At 39.6% G+C, this 23,110-nt stretch overlaps 1 long non-coding RNA gene across 1 annotated transcript in view; it reads right to left on the reverse strand.

The window, feature by feature from the left end:
* LOC111524441 overlaps positions 1 to 8,359 on the reverse strand; it is a 106,440-nt gene extending 98,081 nt beyond the window's left edge. The window contains exon 1 of the long non-coding RNA XR_002725790.2: positions 8,101 to 8,359. This is a non-coding gene — a long non-coding RNA (uncharacterized LOC111524441). The remainder of the gene's footprint in view (positions 1 to 8,100) is intronic.
* Positions 8,360 to 23,110: the final 14,751 nt, after the last annotated feature.

Consider the following 23,110-nt stretch of genomic DNA (forward strand, 5'->3'; position numbering starts at 1 on the left):
CGTGTGTGTGTGTGTGTGTGTGTGTGTGTGTGTAGCCTGTACATTGCATCTTATTTTTGTTCATAAGTATTGAAGCTTTTACAGATATAAATTAAGTAGTTTTCAAAATGTTTGCTAACTGTTTGGCATACAGGAAAGTCACCATGCAGAATTCTCTAGTTATAATCATTCTTCCTTAATCCTTTTGACTTTTCAAGGCACACAATTCTATAATCAGAAAATAGGGACAATTTTACCTTTAATTTCCCAAGATTCGTGCTTCTTTTTAAACTAAACTTTAAACAACTTAAAGGAAAATGTTAGACTTTGTGAAACATGGTATAATCCTACAATGTAATATTATTCAGCCATAAAAATAATGAAGTGCTGATAAATACAACAGTCATGGATGAACCTTGCAAACATTAAGTGAAGGAAGCCAGTCACAAAAGACCAAATACTGTGTGATTACTTTTATACTGAAGTCCAGAATAAAGAAATCTATGGAGACAGAAAACAGATTAATGGTTGCTTAAGGGTGGGGTAGAGGGAGGAATGCGGTAGGGGAGGGAGGTGGGATGGAAGGTACAAAGCTTCTTTTTGAGGTGATGTCTAAAACTGATTGTGGTTGCACATTATCCATGAATGTATGGTATGTGAACTAGATATCAATACACCTAAAAAAAATAAGAACTGTCTACAGAATGAGAGAAAATTTTTGCAAACTATGCATCTGACAAAAGCCTACTATCCAGCATCTAGAAGGACCTTAAACAAATTTACAAGAAAAAAAAAACCCCATTAAAAAGTGGGCAAAGGACATGAACAGACACTTTTCAAAAGAAGATATACATGTAGCTAAGAAGCATATGAAAAAAAGCTCAACATCACTGATCATTAGAGAAATACAAATCAAAACCACAATGAGATAGTATTTTACAACAGTCCAAATGGCCATTATTAAAAAGTAAAAAAATAACAGGTGCTGGTGAGGTTGCAGAGAAAAGGGAACACTTATGCACTGTTAGTGGGAGTGTAAATTAGTTCAACCATTGTGGAGATAGCGTAGCTACTCCTCGAAGACCTAAAAATGGAACTACAATTTGACCCAGCAATCCCATTACTGGGTATACACCCAAAGGAATATAAATCATTGTATCATAAAGACACATGCACATGTATGTTTGTTGCAGCACTATTCACAATAGCAAAGACAGAATCAACCTAAGTTGATTATCCTTAGCAAAATAATGCAGGAACAGAAAACCAAATACTGCATGTTCTCGCTTATAAGAGCTAAATAGTGAGAACACAGGGACATATAGATGGAAACAACACACACTGGGGCCTACTGGAGGGTGGAGGGTGGGAGGAGGGAGAGGATCAGGAAAAATAACTAATGGGTACTATGCTTAATACCTGGGTGATGAAATAATCTGTACAACAAACCCCCATGACATGAGTTTACCTATATAACAAACCTACACATGTACCCCTGAACTTAAAAAAAAAGAGTTGGGATAACCTGAATCTTTGGCTTGTCCCTGACTTTTAAAAAGCTAGAATTTCAGTTACGTACGATTTTGGTTATAGGTTTCATATAGCCAATCATTTTGTTCTAAGGCCTCATTCACAAAAGTTTGTGCTTGGATATATATGGTAAGGAGACAGGAACACTGAAAACTGCATCTTCCAGACACTCTTCCAACTAGCTTCCAGTATGTTCTGCCAATGGAAGGCACTGGGAGAAGACTGGAAGACTGGAGGATGGAAGAAGCCATCCTCTTCCTATTTCTGGTTTCTGATGGTATATCTGATAGTGGCAGCAGCTGCAAGGACAGTCTAAACTTGATGCAGCGGCAACAGTAATACCAAAAGCAGCGGTAGCCAACAGCAGCAGCAACAGTGGGATGGCAGCTGAGGTTCCTGGATTCTGTCCAGCAGCTGACTCTTAAAGCAGGAGCCTCTGTGGCATGATGCCCTGACTGCTGGAAACCCGTGACTTGAATACGGGTTTTCAAGTTGTTGACAGCAGTTACTTTTTTCAGTAAACTTGTCTTCCTCCAGTCCTAGTTTAGGATCCCCCACAAAAGCAGAGCCCGATATAGGGACATTAGTACAGTAATGTACTTGAAGTGAGGGAGTGGAGAGATGAGACAGAGACAGAGGAAAAGACAATAAAGGGTACATTGATGAGCTATTACTCCTGAGGGCAACTGGGGCTCCATTCCCCTTGGGGATCCTCAGAGGAACTGTGTACCATGCATACGGGAATGCCTCCTTATTGAGTTTTAACCCCGGTGGCTGATAGATCTCTTTGGGGACACTAAATCCCCCGCACTCCTGGGCTGCTCCCGCATGCAGGCTGAGCAAGCTCCCAGGGCTTGGGAAAGTCTGAGACAGAAGAAATAACAGACTGGCTGTAGTGAAGTCAGAACCCACCCTTGCCCCATGGGATGTGGGCAGGGCACTAAGGCATCTTTGTATGGCAGTTTTGTATGTTGTTTTCTTTGAGCATCAGAGTGATTATAAAATGCATTGTGAAGCTTTGAAATATTTAAAATAGTATCTCCTTCATTGAAGTTTTAAGGAATTGGTTTGTAAAACTATGAATCCAGTGCTTTTCTGGAGGTAGATCTTTGATGACTTTTTACATTTCAAGATGTGCCTTCTTTTACTGCATTTAAATCAACTACAGAAATAGGATGTGATTCGTTGGAACCCAAATAATTGACCAGATAACTAGAGGCTGTAAAACCTGCAATTATTTTTGCACCAACCTAATAAAAAGAAATCACAAAGCAAAATTTTCAACTGGGTTAGCTGCAGGCAGATATAGATCATAGACATAGATTTGGATTTTAAATGTGCTCATCTCTATCAAGCAAAAGAATACGGAAAGAGTACCCAGAGATCCTGCCCACCAAAAAGGCCATAAAGAGTGCCAAATTTCTCAGTTTATAATATTCACTGAGGATAACTGAATTAGTCATGCTTGGTATTTCTGATATAGCACATCAGGGCATATAGAATATTCTCTATATGAATAAATAGAGAAATATACCTGAAGAAAGAGACAGCAAAGGTAAAGAGATCCCTGGGGCGCAAACAAAAGATTCTTATAGTTAGAGAAAGTTCATTTTTTTCTTATTTTAAAAAACAAGTTATTTAAGATTTTGCATGAGATGTTTTGACTTTCCCTTCAGTGCAAAACCATTTTTCCCTCAAATGATTTACCTAATAGACATGAAGAACTGCTATCAAGGCTTTGCTCACGCAGTTATAACAGTGAGAAAATTATTTTACATCAGCTGCTGACAACTAGTCCCCCTCTCAGGGGCACATAATGAGAGAACTGTCAGGCAGATGAGTGTCCAGTGCGGAAATATTTAATTAATGAGCTCTTGTCTTGCCTCTAGGTAATTCTTCACAGTCCTAAGGATAGAGAGAGAGCACCCTCTGATCAATCCAGGGAATTAAAAAAACACACACATTCACTGCTGAAAGAATTTCAGTTTTCATTTTTTTAAAAAATCCAAGTTACCTATAAAATTTCATGGACTTATTTTTTTAACATGCTTAAACTTTTAAAGGAGGAGACTGCCATATGATCTAGACTTAGCATTTCATATTTTAGATCTTAGGTCTTTAAGGAAAAATATAACAGAAAGCTACTATGAATTCATTCCCATTTTTAATAACTGTAATTTGGTCATTTAAACGGCACTTCCATAGATTAGAAAACAGTAGTGCAATACATGGGAGATATTTATTCAGTGCATTCACAGTGTCTGCTGTGTGTTCTAGAGCCACAGATCCCTGTAATATATTTCTACAGTCCCCAATTTTGGAACCACCCCATACTTCAGACTGGAACAATGCCAGGTTGCTCTGGAATCCTGTTTTCTTGTATCAAGGCCTTTTGACTCTTCCTTGGAGACTCTTAACCACTGGTCATGAGCTTGCATAGCTTGCATGTTCCCTTTAAGAATAACATAGAGCATCTCATTCCTAGAAAGAGCTTCTTCCCTCTGTTGTTGCAGTTCTACAACAAAAGATTGGGGCTTGAGGGCAGGTGGGGGAAGGGGCAACTGAGAAGGTGAGGTGGGGGTGCAGAGTGGAATTCACGGAGGTGTCAGACTAAAAGCCAGATCTCTGGGTTTCTAATGCAATGCTCCCGCCTTTAAACTAAGTAAGCAGAGAAGGCATTAAACGAGTGACTGGGCCTAAGCGTCTCCAGGATTTTTCCATCACCATTATTCCCCTTGTCCACCAATCCACAGCCCACAAAAATTTATTTTACTCCTGGTGACATTAATAGAATATGTTATTTTTTTATTTGCACAAATTTGTGGGGTACATCAGACATTTTGTTACACATAATGGGTACTGAGTGACTCAGGGTATTTGGGGTGTCCGTCACCTGTGTACGATACATGTTTGTTTAGCATAATCATCCTACTCTGCTATCAAACATTGAATTTATTCCTTCTATCTTACTGTACGTTTGTGCCTTTTAGCCCACTTCTCTTCATAACAGCATCTTTTAAAGATAGAATCCACCATAGTTGTAACTCCTGGAACTGACTCTGGCTTCTTCTGGTATATTTTTAGCATGTTTAAATCAAATTGTAGTATCACTCTCGACTTCATTATTCTAGAATTCCTAAAGGTTACAGGTATCCATTTTTGTAATATTAATCAGTTATCTACTTAATACATTTAGAATAATATAAGATCGTTCTATTTAAGTAAAGGCTAGGGATATTAAAATTAATTTTATAGGAGAACATTCTGAAGATTATTCTAAAAAAACATGAAGATGATCACCTGACATGACAATGAATTAACCCTGTGTAAAAATATTGGGGCAAAATGGAAGTTTATAATTTATTAAAAAAGAAAGTTAGAGAACATTATATCTTGTAAAGCATTAATGAAAGCCTCTTTGGCAAAATTATATGACTAAAGAATTCAGGCATATCATTCGCAACACAAAAATACTGCAGATCCTGTACCTACTACAAATGGCATTCAGGTGACCAAGGCTGGTGTTCCCAGAATGTCACTGTGGCTGGTGTCTGTTTTGACTGGTCAGCATCCATGCCATGCTAATTATTAAATATTTTAATATTATTCTTGCAAGTCTCCCCAAAATAACCTCAGTATCTGTTCTGTTCCCAATGGTCTTTAGCAACAGTTGCGAAGCACCCTCCTGCTACAGTAAAGAATTCTCCTTTATATCAAATCTAAATTACTTCTGAATTAGGCCTTTTAATTGCAAGTAGCAGAAATGATACAAACTAGCTTGAGCATAAAGGGACTTTATTGGCTTGTGTTCCCGGATAGAGCTGGCCTCCAGAATTCAAAGTACATCATCTAGTCATCCTTGTTCTCTCTCCCCCTTCTCCTTTTCTCTTTCTGCAGCTCTCAACGAATTGACTTCCTTGCCTCTTCCTGACGCCAGGCTTCTCCTAGGTACATGAGTTGGGAGCAGGAGAACCAAATTCCAGATAGGAATCATATCTAGTCAAATCTGGATCACATGACAACCACTCCTATGCAGAAGGTAGAAGGAATGTGATGTGGAAGGTACTGTCTTTGGCAATCCCACACCCAAGCAGGATGAGGAAGGGAAGGAGTCCTGCCACTCCCAGCAGGCCTCACATCAGCAGCATTAGTAGCTGGTGAGAAATGCAGAATCGGGAGCTGCATCACAGACCCACCAAATCAGAATCCAGAGCTGCATCCCAGACCCACCAAATCAGAATCCAGAGTTCAACAAGATCCCCAGCTGACTCCCATGCACTTTATAAATGGAGAAGGTTTTTCTCCTGGGAAAGGTGCCGTGAAGGATGACATCATTACAGAAAGGGGAAGGAGGAAAAAAACAGATGTTCACTCACACACAACTGTGATGCCACACAATTTCCTTTTGATTAGTCTTCAGTAAAAATGATGAACTAATTATTATTCTAAGTATCACAAACATCAATACTCATTTTAAAACACAGGCCAGGTACAATGGCTCACCCCTGTAATTCCAGCACTTTGGAAGGCTGAGGCAGGCAGATAACTTGAGGCCAGGAGTTTGAGACAAGCCTGGCCAACATGACGAAAATCCATCTCTGCTAAAAATACAAAAATTAGCTGGGCATGGTGATGCACGCCTATAGTCCCAGTTACTCAGGAGGCTGAGACATGAGAATCACTTGAACCCAGAAGGCAGAGCTTGCAGTGAGCTGAGATCATGCCACTGCACTCCAGCCTGGGAGACAGAGTGAGACTCTGTCTCAAAAACAAACAAAACAAATGTAGGTCTCCCTATAGTTTCTTGTTCTTTATAATTCCTATTCTCCTTTATCAAGGCTAGCAGCTAACTTAGCTATTTTTAGTCTCACTTTTTATTTTAGAAATGATTTGCTATATAATGGCCAGGCACAGTGGCTCACATCTATAATCCCAGCACTTTGGGAGGCCAAGGCAGGTGGATCACTTGTGGCCAGGAGTTTGAGACCAGCCTGGCCAACATAGCGAAACCCTGTCTCTACTAAAAATACAAAAATTAGCCAGGCATGGCAGCATGCACCTGTGGTCCCAGCTACTCAGGAGGCTGAGGCATGAGACTCGCTTGAACCCAGGAGGTGGAGGCTGCAGTGAGCTGAGATCGTGCCACCGCACTCTAGTAGCCTGGCTGATGGAGTGAGACTCTGTCTCCAAAAAAAAAAAAAAAAAAAAAAAAGAGGAGAGAGAGAGAAAGAAAGAAATTATTTGCTATATAAGGATTGTTGTTAGGAGGAAATCAACACTATAACTGTTTGTTTCTGTCTTTGACCCTGGTTAAATTACTCTATATCCTGCCAGCATACCTGCTTGCTATTGATAGGGGCAGCACAACCTAGTAGTTATGAGCATGGATCTGAAGCTAGGGGCTGGTTTAAATCATGATCTACCACTTACTAGCTATGTTCCTTACCTCTCTTACCTTGATTTCTCATCTGTAAAAGGGGCTCATCATAGTTGTGAGGAGAATTAAGTGAACTAATGTTTGTGCCTGTTATGCAGTAACCACTACGTATGTTTTTGAAACAAATAAATGTTGTTGGAGTGAAACCACCCAACACATCTCTAATGCTGCTTTGTGACTAATGGATTAAGTGAGCACTTTGAAAATAGATATATTACTTGAGCGATTAAATTGCCAAGCTTCCCATTTCATTTACATCTTATTTCCATTTCTAGTGAATCACTCCTTCTAAGCACAAGGTTGTGAAAGGAAATCTTCTACACTAATAATAGCATTACAAGCTACTATAACCAAGGCTTACTTACATAATATCACCAAAGCTCCAATAAATTTCTCAATTTAAATATTAAAGTAAAAATCAGTCAATGATCTGTTAGCTGGAAAATATTTGGGGTGAAAGAGTGATTACCACTAAAAAATAGATTGAAGTCATTGTTGCTTTTAGAGCCTAGAGAAATGCAAAGATCTGTTATTCTAGGTAATTTACGTACTCTCTCTGCCTCCTTTATGGGCTGCTGGAAAGATTAAATGATTAATGTGTGAGAAGTGCTTAGAATAATGCCTGGCTCAAAGTAAGTAATCAGTAAATGCCAGTTCTTATGATCACAGGTATTCGGAATACAGGTTGCGGTGATCAGGAGTTATGATGACCATGGCAGGTGGCAATGCCCCAAAGTGCAAAAGATGTCAATTCCTCTTCCACATCCCCAGACAACACGCACATTCCTCTCCACAACCAAGAGAAGTGGGCATTAAAGAAAGGAAGGGCAAGAGGAAAGACAATTCTAAAAGATCACCAAGGTGTATGGTCTGAATTATCTGGACTAGTTCTGCTGTGATCTTAGCCAATTGACCCTCTGCCCTGATTTCCCTACTGAAAAAAAAAGGCCAATTTATTAAGGGCTTTTTGATGCGTGGGTGAAAGAGGCTGTTAACACTCGAAAGTATTATAGATTAACAATCTTTCTAACCATTTTAAATATTAGCAAATGTTCCAGCTCACAAAGTGCCATGGTTTTAGTGGCCTGGAAAACGCTGCAATTTGTTCAAACATCAGTGGGTGTTATTTCTGGATGTTAATCAGTACCATTTACCTTGAGAACCTGGAAAATGTGTGGACTGTGCAAGTGCGCCATCTGCTGGTCCTGGAGACTCTGCGCCTCAGGGCAGGGATGCTTGTCCAATGAGGCCGGCACAGGAGCTCCTTGGAGAGCAGCAAACCAGCCAAAGCTGTTCCCACCACCTCAGGTCCTGGTGCTGAATTATCACAATGAACACGTTGCTTTCCCAAAGGCAGATGATGTGTTTGAGAGGGTATGTGTGTGATCTTTAAATAGTTTTGTCCTTTGTGCTTACATTATCATCTAGGAACAAAAGATAATTTATTGCATCTCAGAAATGAAACAACTCTGAGATAGCATCTATTTCAAATGCCTCAGTTTACACGTGAGAAAAAAAATGTGGTCCAAGAGTCAGACAACTTTCCCAAGTTACTCAGCCAGGAGTGGCAGGACAGGATCCCCAAAGCTCCTGCCTGGACACTTACTCTCACTACCTTGGAGAAGGTGAAGGAGGGCAGAGGAATCTGCCAAAATGAAGAAAACTTCCCAGCCAGTGTCCTGGGTCACTGTATACATCTTACTGACATGGGCACTTTAGCCATAGTTTGCAAAGAGCTTTAACTTCTCTTTTTATACCCATATAAAAACTTTCACCTCTGGTTGTAGCCAAAAGTCAAAGCCCTTTTATGCCCTATTGCACTTATGAAAGGGGAAAAATACAAGTAAGGATATTTTATCTTGTGATTATTTTCACTTCCTGAAAAGCCAAAGATCTAGCAGTTTAATCACAAAGTCTGTCCTGTCATTCAGCAGCAGATGCCAGCCTCTTGCCTGGCAGCCACCAGAATAGACACAAGAACCCAACAGGCCAGAAAGTCTACACTCTTATTTCTCTACCAGACAGAGGTCTCTCTTAGCTTATACAGGCCAACTATTTTTTTTCATTGGTCTTAGTCCAATACTGACATATTTGCCTGGGTCACCTGCCCGTCAACCAGGAACACTCATTCAACCGGGGTGTGGGTACAGAGAAACTCTAGTGCCATCCAACAGAGGGCAGTAGTGCACAGACACATAACCACCCTGCTCAGCTCTCTCCTATCAGAAAAAAGCGGGTGGGGGGCACAGGTGCATATTCTTATTGCTCTGTGTTCTGAGAGTGGAGCCAAACATTTCTCAGACGCCAAAATCAATCTTAAAAGTCAATGATCTGACAAGGACAAATATTAATTACTAATTCCTGTTTCCCCCCACTTCACGATGCTCAGCTTCATACTCTGCCCCTGAGCCTCCCAAACCAAAGTTCTTTTACCACGTGACAGAGACACAAGCCTTGGATCCATCTAAAAACAAGGCTGACAAGTTTCTCACCACCTAGCAACACAAAAAACTCTAAACACAATCCAAAGAATCCCCAAGGGAAACAGCTTCAAGAATCTTGAAAATCATACCTATTTTTGTTTGTAATGTGTGAAATTATTACAAGTATGTTCACCAAGAGGACTATTGATGGATGACTCACAATTTAGCTAAATTCAATGAACCACACACTGTGCCTATCCCAGTAGGTGACTCATGCATTTTTTATTTCAAGTATCAAGTGTTTGCCAAAAACAGTATTTAAAAAAAGTAATGAAAATTGTTCTGAAAGAGCTCATGAATAGGGTAGGACTACCCACCGACAGCCTCATTTGTGCTCTGACCACTTACATGGGATTTGGTGGGTCTGCTAGAGCAGTACTCGACAGAGAGCGCGCTCCCCACAGCAACGCTGGCAGGCGGAGGGCAGGCTCTGCAACTCACCACGCGTGGTTGTCTCCCTCAAACCCACGTCTCAGCAAGGACTCTAAAGCCCAGTGATGTATATGTGTTGGGGGGGTGGGTACATATAGGTTTTGCTAAAACATATTAAAAATAAATGCATACATACATTCAATTCCTGTTTGTCTTCTATTGAGCTTACCATTTCTCCCCCTACCTTTTGTAACTTAAGAAATCTAATTATCAGAGAAAAATGGAGGGAACAAAAGGTCACTGAGCAGAAATAAGGAAAATGATTGCTGGTGAGGAACAGTTAAGGGGTGTAGACTTTATTCTGACCACTAGCGTTTTCGCGTGCACCTGCTACTAGGCTATTCACAAAACCCTTGGTAAGATTCCCCCTTTCTCAGCCTGCTTCTCTGACCAGTCAAAGGAAAAGTTTTTAGGTCCCACTGACTTCCAAAAAAACCCTCAAGTTCACTGACCACCTAATAATACCCTTGTAAAGCTCAGAAAGACATTACTGCCTACTGATTTGGATGTTTTAATAAATATTTACAGCTTTGCGGTATTTCAAGGGGAAAGGATTTTAACACTTACAAATGCCTTTTCAAAGGATGTGAGGATGAGACAGAGTTCCCAGTGCTGTTAGTATTTATTGCTAAAGCTTACTCTTCTTTTACATCACAAACAGTGACCATTTTTCAGGTTATTTGTTGACTTTTTAGTTTGCTGATCATTGCAGGCAAATTATGATGAAGTGTACACTTTCCTTTAAGGTCCCAGGAGACTTTCCTCCCCCCACGCATTGTGGACATTGCTTCTTTCATAAGCAGGTTCTAAAAAGTAAGTGCAGGAGGAACTTAGTTGGCTGACCCAATGGTCACTCCTATAGAAACCTATATAGGAGAAACCTATATGGTCACTCCTTATAGGTTTCTGATCTCTTGTTGCTTAGCAACATCTACACAAATATAATTTCCATCCAGTAGTGAAATCAAGTATTTTTGGCCTCTGTCAACATCAAGATAAGCTGATATCTGGTGACCCCACACAGCCAAGGATACTTGCTGCTATTTTAAGAGATAGAAGAGGCTCTCTTCTTCTTGCATGCCTCTTCTGTTTTCTGTTTATTAATTGCTGTATAACAAACTACCCCCAAAACATTGTGCCCTAAAAAAACTCCTCATACAGTCTGTAGTTTGCCAAGGCTCAGCTGGATGGCTATGACATTTGATCCTTCATGCAACTGCAGTAAGATGGCAGCAGGAGCTAGAGTCTTCTCAAAGCCAGACTAGGCTGGACATCCAAGATAGCTTCTTCCCTCAAGTGACTGATGCCTGGGCTGGGATGGCTGGAGCCTGGGCTAGGATGGCTGGAGCAGCTGGAGACTAGGCAGACATCTCCCTTGCCGCAGGGCTAGCTTGGGCTTCACAGCACTGGCTTGCAGGAGGCAAGGTGGGTAGAAGAGGCTATGGAACTGATCCACTCATGGGAAGGGATATGTTATCACTGAGCCTTGTTACGAATTGCTTGTGCATGCTGATAATAAAAGGAAGACCAACTTTTAGTTGGTTTTGGCATACTTTTAAAATTCTTTATAGACAATGCATCCCTTTAATCTCTGTACTTTTAAGTGGCTTGGTACACCACTGCCTCACAGCATGGCTGTTTCAGAGAGTTGGACTTTTCACCTCATGACTAGCCTCCCCCAGAGCCTTCCAGGAAGAAAGGCAAAATCTGTGAGCTTTCTTATGACCTAGCCTCAGAAGCCATATAGCACTGCATCCCCAGCACTGTGTGGGGGCAAAAGCAAGTTGGGAGGACCATCCTAGATTCACAGGGAGAAGATCAAACAAGTATGAGTGCCGGAAAGGAGGCTTCCCTGTGTGCCATCTTTGGAGATGAGTGACCACATTCTCCATTACCATTTGCTCCATGTGGTTCAGAACCACATGATGATTTAACCAAAGCTGGGGTTGACTACACTTCAACTAACTAGAACCTACTATAATAGTAAGTGACTTTGCTGAAAGAGATTTTGAATTCAGAATTTCACTGAGCCTTAGGATCCTCTGATTGAATTTTCCTTAACTATTTCTTGCTGAAATAACAGAACTTCTGGTACATAGGGCTGGCCTACTGCCATGACTTCTGAGTCAATCAATTTAACTCATCTTAGCCTCAGGCCAAAATTCTCGCAAATGGCTATATTCATACTCAATTCCATTTCTCATGTGTACTCATCTGACCAATTGGGAACTTTCCAGAGCCAGCTCTGGAGTCATAATTCAAAACTTTTCACAGAGGTTCTAGGCCAGCTGTGAATAGAATCTTCAGGTTTCCTGAACCCACAAACTATAGCCAACGTGGATGTCAAGACCCTACAGGCTTAACTATTTCTTAAAATAGCAATAGCAAGCCCTTCTTATGAGCCAGACACTGTTCTCTGCTTTACTAATAAGAACTCATCTAAAACTCATAACAACACTATGGGTAGTAACCATTATTATTCTTATTTACAGATGAGGAAACTAAGACCCAAAGAGGTTAAGGAATGTGTCTTAGATTCCAAAGATAGCAAGTAGAAGAAACATTACAGTCAGATTCCAGAACGCAAGCTCTTAATCATCACGGAATGATACTTCATAAGTTGTACAGTCAGTATGGCTGGCAATAAAGGACATTTATATAATTATGCACCATATCCTTGAAAAAAGTTCTTTTAGTCAACAATTAAATCAGCCAAATGTCTTAGACATTGTTTTAGTCCATTCAGGCTGCTATCACAAAATACTATAAAAGGGCTGGCTTATAACAACAGGAATTTCTCACAGTTCTGGAGGCTGGGATGTCCAAGGTCAAGGGACTGGCAGATTCAGTGTCTGCTGACGGTCTGCTTCCTGATTCATAGACAACACATTCTCACCACGTCCTCACATGGTGGAAGGGATTAATGAGTTCCCTTGGGCCTATTGTACAAGATTGCTAATCCCATTCACAAGGATTCTACCCTAAGAACCCAATAACCTCCCAAAAGGCCCCACCTCCTAATATTATCACCTTGAGGGATAGAATTTCCACATATAAATTTGTAGGGGAGGAGACACAAACATTCAGACCATAGCAGACATACTAAGGGATACTAATGATATGATTTGCTCCCCCAACACAAATAGTTCAGTATGTTCTGGGAGAGGCAAGACTAACACCCAAACGGTAAATGAACAGTATCAGATGCTACCATATGTAAATAAGACCTGAACTGTGTGGTGATTTAGACTGCAATATTCAGCTGAGGTCAGAAAAGATATTGTGATGCTAGACACAGCACTTTTCCATTCAGCCAAATCACAAAACTCGTATTTATTTTTTCACACATGCAATGTCATTCATGCCTTACGGTCTCTGTATAAAGACATGATTAATACAGAGTGGTCCACTGAAAATCAGATCCACGGCATTACACAGCAGCCTGCCTTCAGTTGACTTTCCTCACGAAGAGGCTATCACTCTATACTCTTAGGATGCCATGAAGCAATAACAAAGATGAATTGGTTTTTTAGATCTTTTCACAGCGGGCGTGACTTACCGTCCCAGAGAGCAGGTTTCTCGTAGAGGAAAAGCTGAGCCCTCAATTGATTCCCTTACTGAGGTAGAAGTGTGGATTGTCTCAGGGAATAAAGCACCCTAAGGGCTATCATATTCCAAGCTCCAAATCTGGTTCTTGCCTTGGGCTGGTCACTTAACCTGCAGACAGAGCAAAAAACTAAGGGTAAAGAACTTACAGGTAAATAACAACATTCAAAACATATTTTTCTGTGGTACCAAAATACTAAACAGACACTGCATTTGGGTGAAAACTATCCTTCAAGAGAACTGACCTATTCAAATATATCTACTTAACGGAATTTCTGGGTTCAGAATTGAGTGTGTTTTAAATTAAGACCCATATTTTTACTAATGAAGCACGAACTGAAAAAAACAGCATTGGGAAGAGAAAAATCAGATGTGTAGAATGCAAGAAGACTGCTTTGCTGCCTCTGCGGGGGAAATAAAGTTATGAGCATCATGGTCAAATTCAGTTAATTCATTCCTATCACATCTAATAGGACTACTTGAAGAGAAATCACAAAGTGTCAGCAAATAATGATTCTTACTTCAATGGTAAATAAATACCTGTCACAATGATATTAAATTGCTCAAGAATAGACTCTGAGAGCATAATAAGTTGTTGCAGATCTTAAACTTTGAGCAAGAGCATATTTCAAAGAAATACCTTCTTTTAGGAGGAGATTTAAAAGAATCAGTTATATTAACTGAGACTTCCTTAAAAATGAATTCAGCAAATGCTGCTTATTGTTCTCTGAATATCTGATTAGCACGGACAGTTAATAGTCAAAATTCAAAATTCATCAACAGATTTTTATGACAACAGCTATCTTAACCGCAGATCTTTTAATATTATATCTTCAATGGCTTTTATGAAGATCTCCAGTTACTGAAAAATATATACTATTTTTTATGAGATTAACAAAAGTCTATCTCAAAATTTTTGAAACATTAAAAGCTTTCTCACAAAGAAATCAGAATAGAGCTATTGCAAAAACAGATAAAAAATCTATAAGATCACCTAACCTATTAAAACAATTATGTAATTGAATAATTTCTTAGTATAAGAAACAAAATTATGTGTTCTTGATGCCATTAATTGTGTCAGCCCAATTAATTAACACTAGATACTATAGGGAAAACAATCTATTTATATTTAAATTTTATAAAAGAACAAAAATATTTTTATTTTAAATTCCCAATAAATACCACACACCAATGATCTTAACTGACCTAGTTTTAGTTAAAAGTAAAAACTACATTTAGGTTCAACCACAGAAAAGAAGAGGTCACTTTTCTAGTTTAATTATTATGCTTCAATTATCTGGGAGCCATTAGTTCAGCTCTCATACTTCTAGGAAAGAGTTCTATCACCATGTCACAGAAACCTTAAATTATATTCTAGTCCACGCTTAGAATTGTCTTACTGTCTCTTCCATACTTTTAAAAGCTGCATTCAACACTTGTCTTTGTGGTCTTTTGCTAAGGATCCAGGAGGCCCACAGGTCTGAACAAACACATCGTGGTCTTCCAACTGGTACCTGGCTTCTGCTACTGGATTTGCCAAGTGACTCCTCCTGTGACTCTGGAAGCCTTGAAAAATTTGGCATCACTCCTTCATCTGTAGATTAACAATAACTTTATCCATCTTCTTTCCCACAACTATGGGAAAGGCTCTGAAAAAAAACAGAAATCATAACTTTGTACCTAATTTGTGATTTTTTTTGTAGAAGGAAGTTCTCTAGGAAAATTAGAGATTGCATAATCTTTAAAATAGTAATAATCATAATCTCAACAATCTCTTTGCTATATTAAAAAACTTAACAGGAATTTATAATAGCCTCAAACTGGAAACAACTTAAATGTCCATAAACAGGAAAGTAGATTCATACAATGGAATATTATTCAAGCATAAAAAGTATGAACTACTAATACATAAAACAACATGGACAAATCTCAAAAACATTATGCTGAATGAAAGAAGCCAGATTCATAAGAGTACTCATTGTATAATTCCATTCCTATGAAAGCCAAATACAGGTAAATGAATCTATGGAGCTAGAAATGAAATCATGGTTGCAGAATTAGGGTAATTTACTAGAAAATTGCACAAGGAAAATGGCAGAGGGTGGAAATGTTCCATATGTTTTTAAGGGGTGATATTACACAAGTACATATAATTATCAAAAATGTGAGCACTTAAAATCTGTGCATTTTATTGTACGTTACTTATATATATGTTAATAAAAGAATCTTAGCAAAATGTCTCCTACAGGAGTTACAATTTGCTAAGGACTCTTCCTCAGACCATAAGAATTGATTTAGGACTAATAATAGTATTAATCTCTGGGAGAAAGAAATGGGGACCAGGATTAGAGGTATTGGTCAAAGGGGACTCTAGTTTTATCTGTAACATTTTTCATCAGTTTAGCACCTTGCTCTTTTCCCTTTTATCTAGGAGATGAATTTATATTGGTATATGGAGCTGCCACATTATTTTTTAAGGTCATGTAGTTGTATCAGCCAGAGTTTATCAGGGAGGCAAAACTACTTAAAGTTATGGGCTGAGAGAGATAGTATAGAAATTAGACCTTGTACAAGTGGTGGGGGAGCTGGAGAAGTAAAGATCTGGGAGGGAGATTTTGACATTTCTGAAGAGTTACTAGTCAATACGAGAAGGCCCTACAGTACTTCAGGCCACAAAACGGTTCAACAAAGGGGAAGCTGGGGGGAATCTATGGGAAGCTGTTTCCTCTGTGGGTCTCTAGCAAGGTGCCAGTCAGGAGGAGAAGTTGAACATGGGACAAAGAAGAGTGAGGGCTTGCCAGCAACCACCAGCCTCTCTGAGTCTGTCTCCCATCCAATCTCCATGCCTTTAAGAGAGTAACAGGTGCTGTTCACTTCCACCTTGCAAATGTCCCACTAATTCCTCTTTTGGCCAATTCTCACTTAGAATCCTACAGGAAAGGATTCTGGGAAACATAGTTCTAAGTTTTAGCCAGTTAACCTGGTACTGGTACAAACTACCATGATAGTATTTCTTTGTACGGCTTTACCGTAATTTAATCAGTCACCTATTGATGAGCACTTGGGTTGTTACTGAGCTTTTGCTATCACAAATGGTGTTGCAATGAATATCCCTGTCAATTCCCTCCCTCCACACATGCAGGAAGGCATCTGTAGAATACAACCCAGGTGAGGATTGGTCCAACTTGATCCAAATGTCCATACCTAGTCCCCCAAAATTGGACCCAGCCTTGTGGGTGCTCACGGTAAGAGTCAGAGAGCAGGTACTGTGGCTTACTCTGTAGGTATTATGTAGGCACTATGTATATAGTACATAGTATATACTATGACTACTAGGTAATTTTGGCTCCCCCAAAATTACACCATTCAAGTAAAGGAAAACAGTTCCCAAAAGCAAAATAAACAGTTTTTATAGATTGGGGTTTTTCACCCTCAGTGCTGTTGACATTCAGAGCTGAATAATTCTTAGTTATCACAACAAAAATATCTTCTGAAAGGTAAACTCATACGTACACCACCACCCACCAATTGAGAACCACTGGAAAAACAACAGATTTTAAAATTTAGAAGTAGAGCTAAGTCATTTTGCATAATAGAGAAAGAAAGGACTGGGGTTTGGGGGTGATAACATAGGTAAAAAGGGGACTGAGCATGGTGGCTCACTACCGTAATCCCAGCACTTTGGGAGGCCAAGGAGGGCAGATCACTGTAGGCCAAGAGTTCAAGGCCAGCCTGGCCAACATGGCAAAACCCCCTATACTAAAACTACAAAAATAAGCCGGGAGTAGTGGCAGGCACCTGTAATTCTAGCTACTTGGGAGGCTGAGGCAGTAGAATCGCTTGAACCCGGAGACGGAGTTTGCAGTGAGCTGAGATCGCACCACTGAACTCCAGCCTGGGCAAGAGAGGGAGACTGCCTCAAAAAAAGTGGAGGGGTAGGCGTTGAGAATATTAAACAAGGGAAAAAGTAATTGAGAGAAGGAGTCAGAGAGAAAGCAGCTCACAAGATAGGACAGTAATATTGGATGTTGGAATGTGTACCAAGAGGAAGTATTTTTAAATTTTTGACATTTTAATTTTCCCTCAGGGTCTAAGAACAATCATTTCAAACATTGTGTTAATTTTTTTCCTAATTTTAATTATCTTCCTTATCCTCAGATCTTCAGGAAAAGTTCTCTACATATAACCACCTTATCTATGTTACTGGTACATTGAGGAGGTGTCCAGAGACAAAGAGACAAGATGGCAAACGCATGGACAAGATGCTATGAGGGAGTGGGATTCAGAAGAATGTCCCAGAACACACCACCACGGGGAATCCACAGAAATACTGGGGAAAAGGCACAGTGGACTTCCCACTTTCCGTGGATGGGGTCTTGACCCATTTTAAGAGGCTACTAAAGGAAAAATTGACTGCAGGAGGCAGGTCAACTTGGAAACATGGGATATATTTTTTTAAATTTTAGTCATGGAGAGATGGAAGGATGCGTAGAGGCCTGGTATATAACTAAGAGCAGGGACTCTGGAGTCAGAGGGTCTCTGTTGGAATCCCAACTTTGCTGCTTATAGCTATGTACTTTTGTGCAAGTTATTAAAGCCTCTGAGACTCCATTTCCTTCTCTGTAAATAGGGAAATAATAATACCTACCTCATAGGGTTGTCAAGAGGAGTAAATGAAGCACAATTGTAAAGTGGATGGACAAGAGCTCAGTGTACACAAATTGCTGTACAAGGGCTTGTTAAATCATATAAATAAATATGCATCAAAATGTTAACAGTGATTCTTTCGAGGAATATTGTTATGGGAGTTTTGAATTAAATTTAATATTCACCTCTGAATTGTTTAAATTCCCTACAAAGAGAATGTATTACTTATAAAATCAGGAAAAAATAATAAAAAGATTCCCATTTAGGACAAAATGCAAACTATCCATGAGAATCTTCATGATAAGCATCAGAAGCAAATTCTTTTCTACAACAAATGATAACAATCTACTGATTATAAAGTTTTCTGTTAAAATATAACCCCTATGTTTTAAAGAAGTTCAAATCTGGACATGTGTCCAGCTCAAGATTCAACTTATCTATCATCAGAAGACAAGTAAGACTAATGAACACATTTGTTCAGGCTCTGGTTCAATGATAAGAGTCTATTACCTTCATAGGACTCATTAGTGTCTGCCTGTAAGAGAGAATATGCTTGAATCATACAAATCTTGCATTTCTTAAACAGGGACCAGGTTCATTCATTATGGGTGAATAATTAAAACTGCTGTAGCTGTGTCTTTAATAAGAGTATCATACATCTATAACTATTATAGATCTATAATAGAATTACCAATAAATAGGACTCTGCCCTCTTATTTACACTTGGAAACAACAGCAATGTGCATACTGCATGCAAAATGCTCACATTGGAGGAACTTTAAAAATCACAATGTAACTCAGCTACATCTCTTACATTTTTATACAGGTTAAACTTGGTTTAACATAAAATCTACAAATATGTGTTACACTTTCATGCTGTGTAAGAACCGTATTCAGAGATTCCCAGGATTTAAAGGCATGCATGCTATTGTTCTTGCCTCCTGGGTGGCTTGCAGTCTACTTGTGAGGACCACACATGTTCCTTGGCTGGTGGGGGCAGACAGGAGGGAGGAGTAGGAAGGGGACTTGTATTAGGAGACACTCAAATCTTCTTCTGCACCTACTGCAAATACCATCTGTCAGCCTATCCTTTCCCTCTTCTGTAACTCAGGCTAATCGATTACAAAAGCAGTAATAGACCCACCACATAGACAAGTGTGGGGCCCAGGAAACACTGGCAGTTTTGTTTTCCAAGAAGTAGACAGTGCAAGACCCCTGCAGCTTACATGAGGGGACTATAGAACATCTAGCATAGAATTCCCAACCTGCTATAACCAACAGAGGGGCAAGGAGAATTAACGCACGGATAGGGTGCTACTCCAAACTATTTTATGGACCAACACACTGGGAGTCCTTGCCCAGCCACGGGCCTCCATCTTTTAGCAAATGTATTCCTCCCTCATGTTGGAATTAATTTCCCCCTTCCCAACTCCAACCACGTGCTTACAGGAAAATGTGGCATGTTCTTATATGATCCTGACCTTCTAGTCACAGCTGGCATCCAAGGCTGAGCAGCCACCTGACCCAGCCCACCAGAGTTCTCCCTTAGCTTTTTTAAAAAAATGGATCTGGGAGAGTCAGTCTCTCTCTCTGACAGAAGAAGCTGTAAAAGGAGAACTCCCATGCAAGGTGTCAACAACCCCATTAACTGCCAAGTGGAGAAAGCTGGTCTGCAGTGGGAGAAAATAGAGCCAGCACCAAGAGAAGTAGAAACCAAAAAGAGAGACAAAGTCCTGACAAGCTGGCTCCTGGTTTGAGGGTTCCTGAGGCCCCGCTGCATTCCTTCCTGCTCGGCTGGTGACTTGGTCATCCTATTCTTCTTTCAGTCATGTCAACTACCCCAAGACCCTTCCATTGAATATCCCTTTTGCCTACATGAGTTAAATATGGACTTCTGACACTTATCTAAAGTCTAGTAACTCAAATTAGTTTTTCTCAACCCAAATAAACTATGGAATAACCCTTAAATATGGTTTGAGTACAGACAGCGCATTTCTTTACAAAACAAATTCAGTGCTATGTTGATATTCTATTAGATTGATTGTTGTAATGGATTTCTCTAATTTGCAGAGATTTCATACCAAATTTGTGTGACAGATTTTTATTACTGAATTATTAGATTACCTTGAAGGACAGACCTTTGTATCTGTATTTTCTCTTCTTTCTTTTCAATGATATTGTCTTATATTTGGTGGCAAAGCAAAAAACCTCAGGAACAACTTGGTAGACCTCATGTTCCAAGTATAAATCGTCCTGTGTATACATTACTCTTGGTCATATTTCATGAGGTTATAGTGTTTTAGAACTGGAAGGAATCTCATTATCTTTATAAACCTTTTGTTAGAAGCCAACTGGAGTCTGATAAAAATCTTGAAGAATCAAATAAGTATATACTCAATCAATACAACCTCTTTAGAACACTTCTAAATTACTACTGTCAGTCCAAAAAACAATAATACTATTTTCAATATTAATACTTACATTCAGTTTGGGAACCTTAATATCCCTTCTTTCTCAGTCCTTTAAGACAGAGACCAATCTGCCTTACTATAAAAGGAACAATAACAATATTAAAACAAATTGATAGCATAAATAAAAACCATACAACCTCATTATCTTTGTGGAGTAAGTGATTACAGTGCTGCTGGTTACCTGCAGAGGCAAAATGCTACCAGCGGCAATTTTGGTGAATTAACTGGGGTTTATTGGCATACTGTCAAAAATTTAGAATGACTCATGGAATGAGTGTTAATGGAGTGAAACCTTCATTCCATCTACTTGGCAAATGGCAAGGCAGTCTAATTGTTTTTCCCTAAAGCAACACAACAATCAGATATTTAGACAGCTCATTACTTCTTTTCCTACTGGAAGAAACAGGAGTCATGAGACAAGAGAAGAGATCTAAAAAGCACCGAGATTTTTCTTTGAGTTTTATTAGATTTGCTGAACCTGCACTACATGTCTGAACAAAAAGGACTGAACAAAAACGACTGCATCTCTAAGGTAAACACAGTATCCAAGGGAGAAACTTTACGTTAATAAACAAATGTTACTGAGTAACCACTGCGGACTAAGCTCTGTGCTAGATACTTCTCAATTGTATTACCTAAGAAGCAACTATGAAAAAAAAAAAGTATGAGACCATAATTAAAACTAGTTTGTAGAGTGCTCATATCATGGAGGTACCTAAGTCATACAACCCCTTACTATACAAAGGGTGGTCTGCCCATCGCCTGGGAGCCTGTTAGCAATGCTGAATCTCAAGCCCTACCCCGACCCATGAAATCAGAGCTCCATTTTAACGATCTCTCCATTTGCACATTCAAGTTTAAGCAGCACTGATTTAACCGTCTTGGCTTATAATTGAGAAAAATAAGGCTCAGGGTGGTTAAGTGATGCGTCTGACCAAACAGCTAGTTGGGAACCCAGCTGGGACTCCCAGGTCTCTCAGCTCCAGTGGAACTCAGGATACTGCAGGATTTCAGACAACAGGGACTTAAATGTGTGTCATTCCCTCAAATAACCACCGATTGTTCCCATCTTCTCTGTGCAAAGCACATACATACAGAGAGCCTGAGTGAGCCCAATCATCCTGCCTCCTCCCAACACCTCCTCCCACTGATACTCCTGCACAGTCCTCCCTGGAGGGACTTCCCCTTTGCCTGTCCTCATTCTAACCTTTTCCAAGGCCCTGTGAAAGAACCAGCTGGCCCATGAAGCCTTCCCTAATGACTCCAGTCCTCTTCAGTTTCTGCCTTTCTAATTCAGATTTGCTCCTACATTCTGCATAGGGCATTCTAAAAAGTGACTTATTACACCCTGACACATTTTCTAATATTATGTACTAGACATATTGGCATATGGTTATATAGCAATAATATAGATGCAATCTTTTTCTCTATTGTGCTTTTCAATAATTGTATCTATGTGTCCTTTCCAAAATAGATTACTTGTATTTTATCATATTAGACCATCACTTAATACAATATCAGAAATAATACGAAACTCTTGTTGGTGGAAGGCTTCCTCTCTAAAACATCCCCAAGACATAGACATTCGTTTTTTTACTTGCATACTTTCTGTGTTAGGAGGCTCACTACTTTTTAAAAAAACAGTACCTTTTTAATTCCTAACTTTAGTTATTAGAAAATTTTAAGCCAAATCTACTTCTCACTAATTTCTACCAGTGTCCTCAGTTCTGCCCTTAGAGGTAGTTTTGAACTGGCTGAATCCATCTTCCACAGGAAAGCACTGCAAATATTTGAACTAATTTAACAAAAATAATTTGGAAACACAGAATGTCTAGCAATTAGAAGCAATGAAGACCTAAGCCTGTATCCTGCATTTCCTGTCTGTATGTTTCTTAATGAATTCATATTATCCATAAATTTGTGTTGAACACCCACTATGTGCTGGGCTCTATGGAGGACATGCCTTGTGGAGAGATTATAGGACAGAGGAAAGATGACAAGATCACACATACCCCTGAAGCTGCAGAATGGAAACAATTTCACAACAGAAGCTTGAGCCCATCCCATCTGACCTTGCGTTTCATCCAGGTCTTCCTAAGCTACCAAAGTATAAGCCCCTCTACTCATCCCGCCCCTTCCACACACTCACTCCAGTTTGGTTCTATGTTCTTCCTTAGCAAATAATCTTCCCATAGCTGCTCTTCTAGAATTCCATCTCCCAAGTTAATAAACTCCGCTGAACTCTCAGTCTTTTCCCAGAACACTAACTCCATCTGCGCGGCAGGATTTCCACTGAGGATGCTGCCTTCCTCTCTACTAAAGTGAAGGCTGCTTATTTTCCCAATGATGACTCACAACAGAGCAAGAGAAGAAGGAGCTGCCATTCTTTAAGCCTCCCAATGGCCTTTTAGATTCCTTACTTATTCATTCATTCATTCAAACTAGGGTCCTTCACCCAGCATACAAACACATCTTCTTTTATTATTATTATTATTATTATTATTATTATTATTATTATTATTATT

This window comes from Piliocolobus tephrosceles, chromosome 6, assembly GCF_002776525.5.
Source record: "Piliocolobus tephrosceles isolate RC106 chromosome 6, ASM277652v3, whole genome shotgun sequence".
In the NCBI taxonomy this organism is placed as follows: Eukaryota; Metazoa; Chordata; class Mammalia; order Primates; family Cercopithecidae; genus Piliocolobus; species Piliocolobus tephrosceles.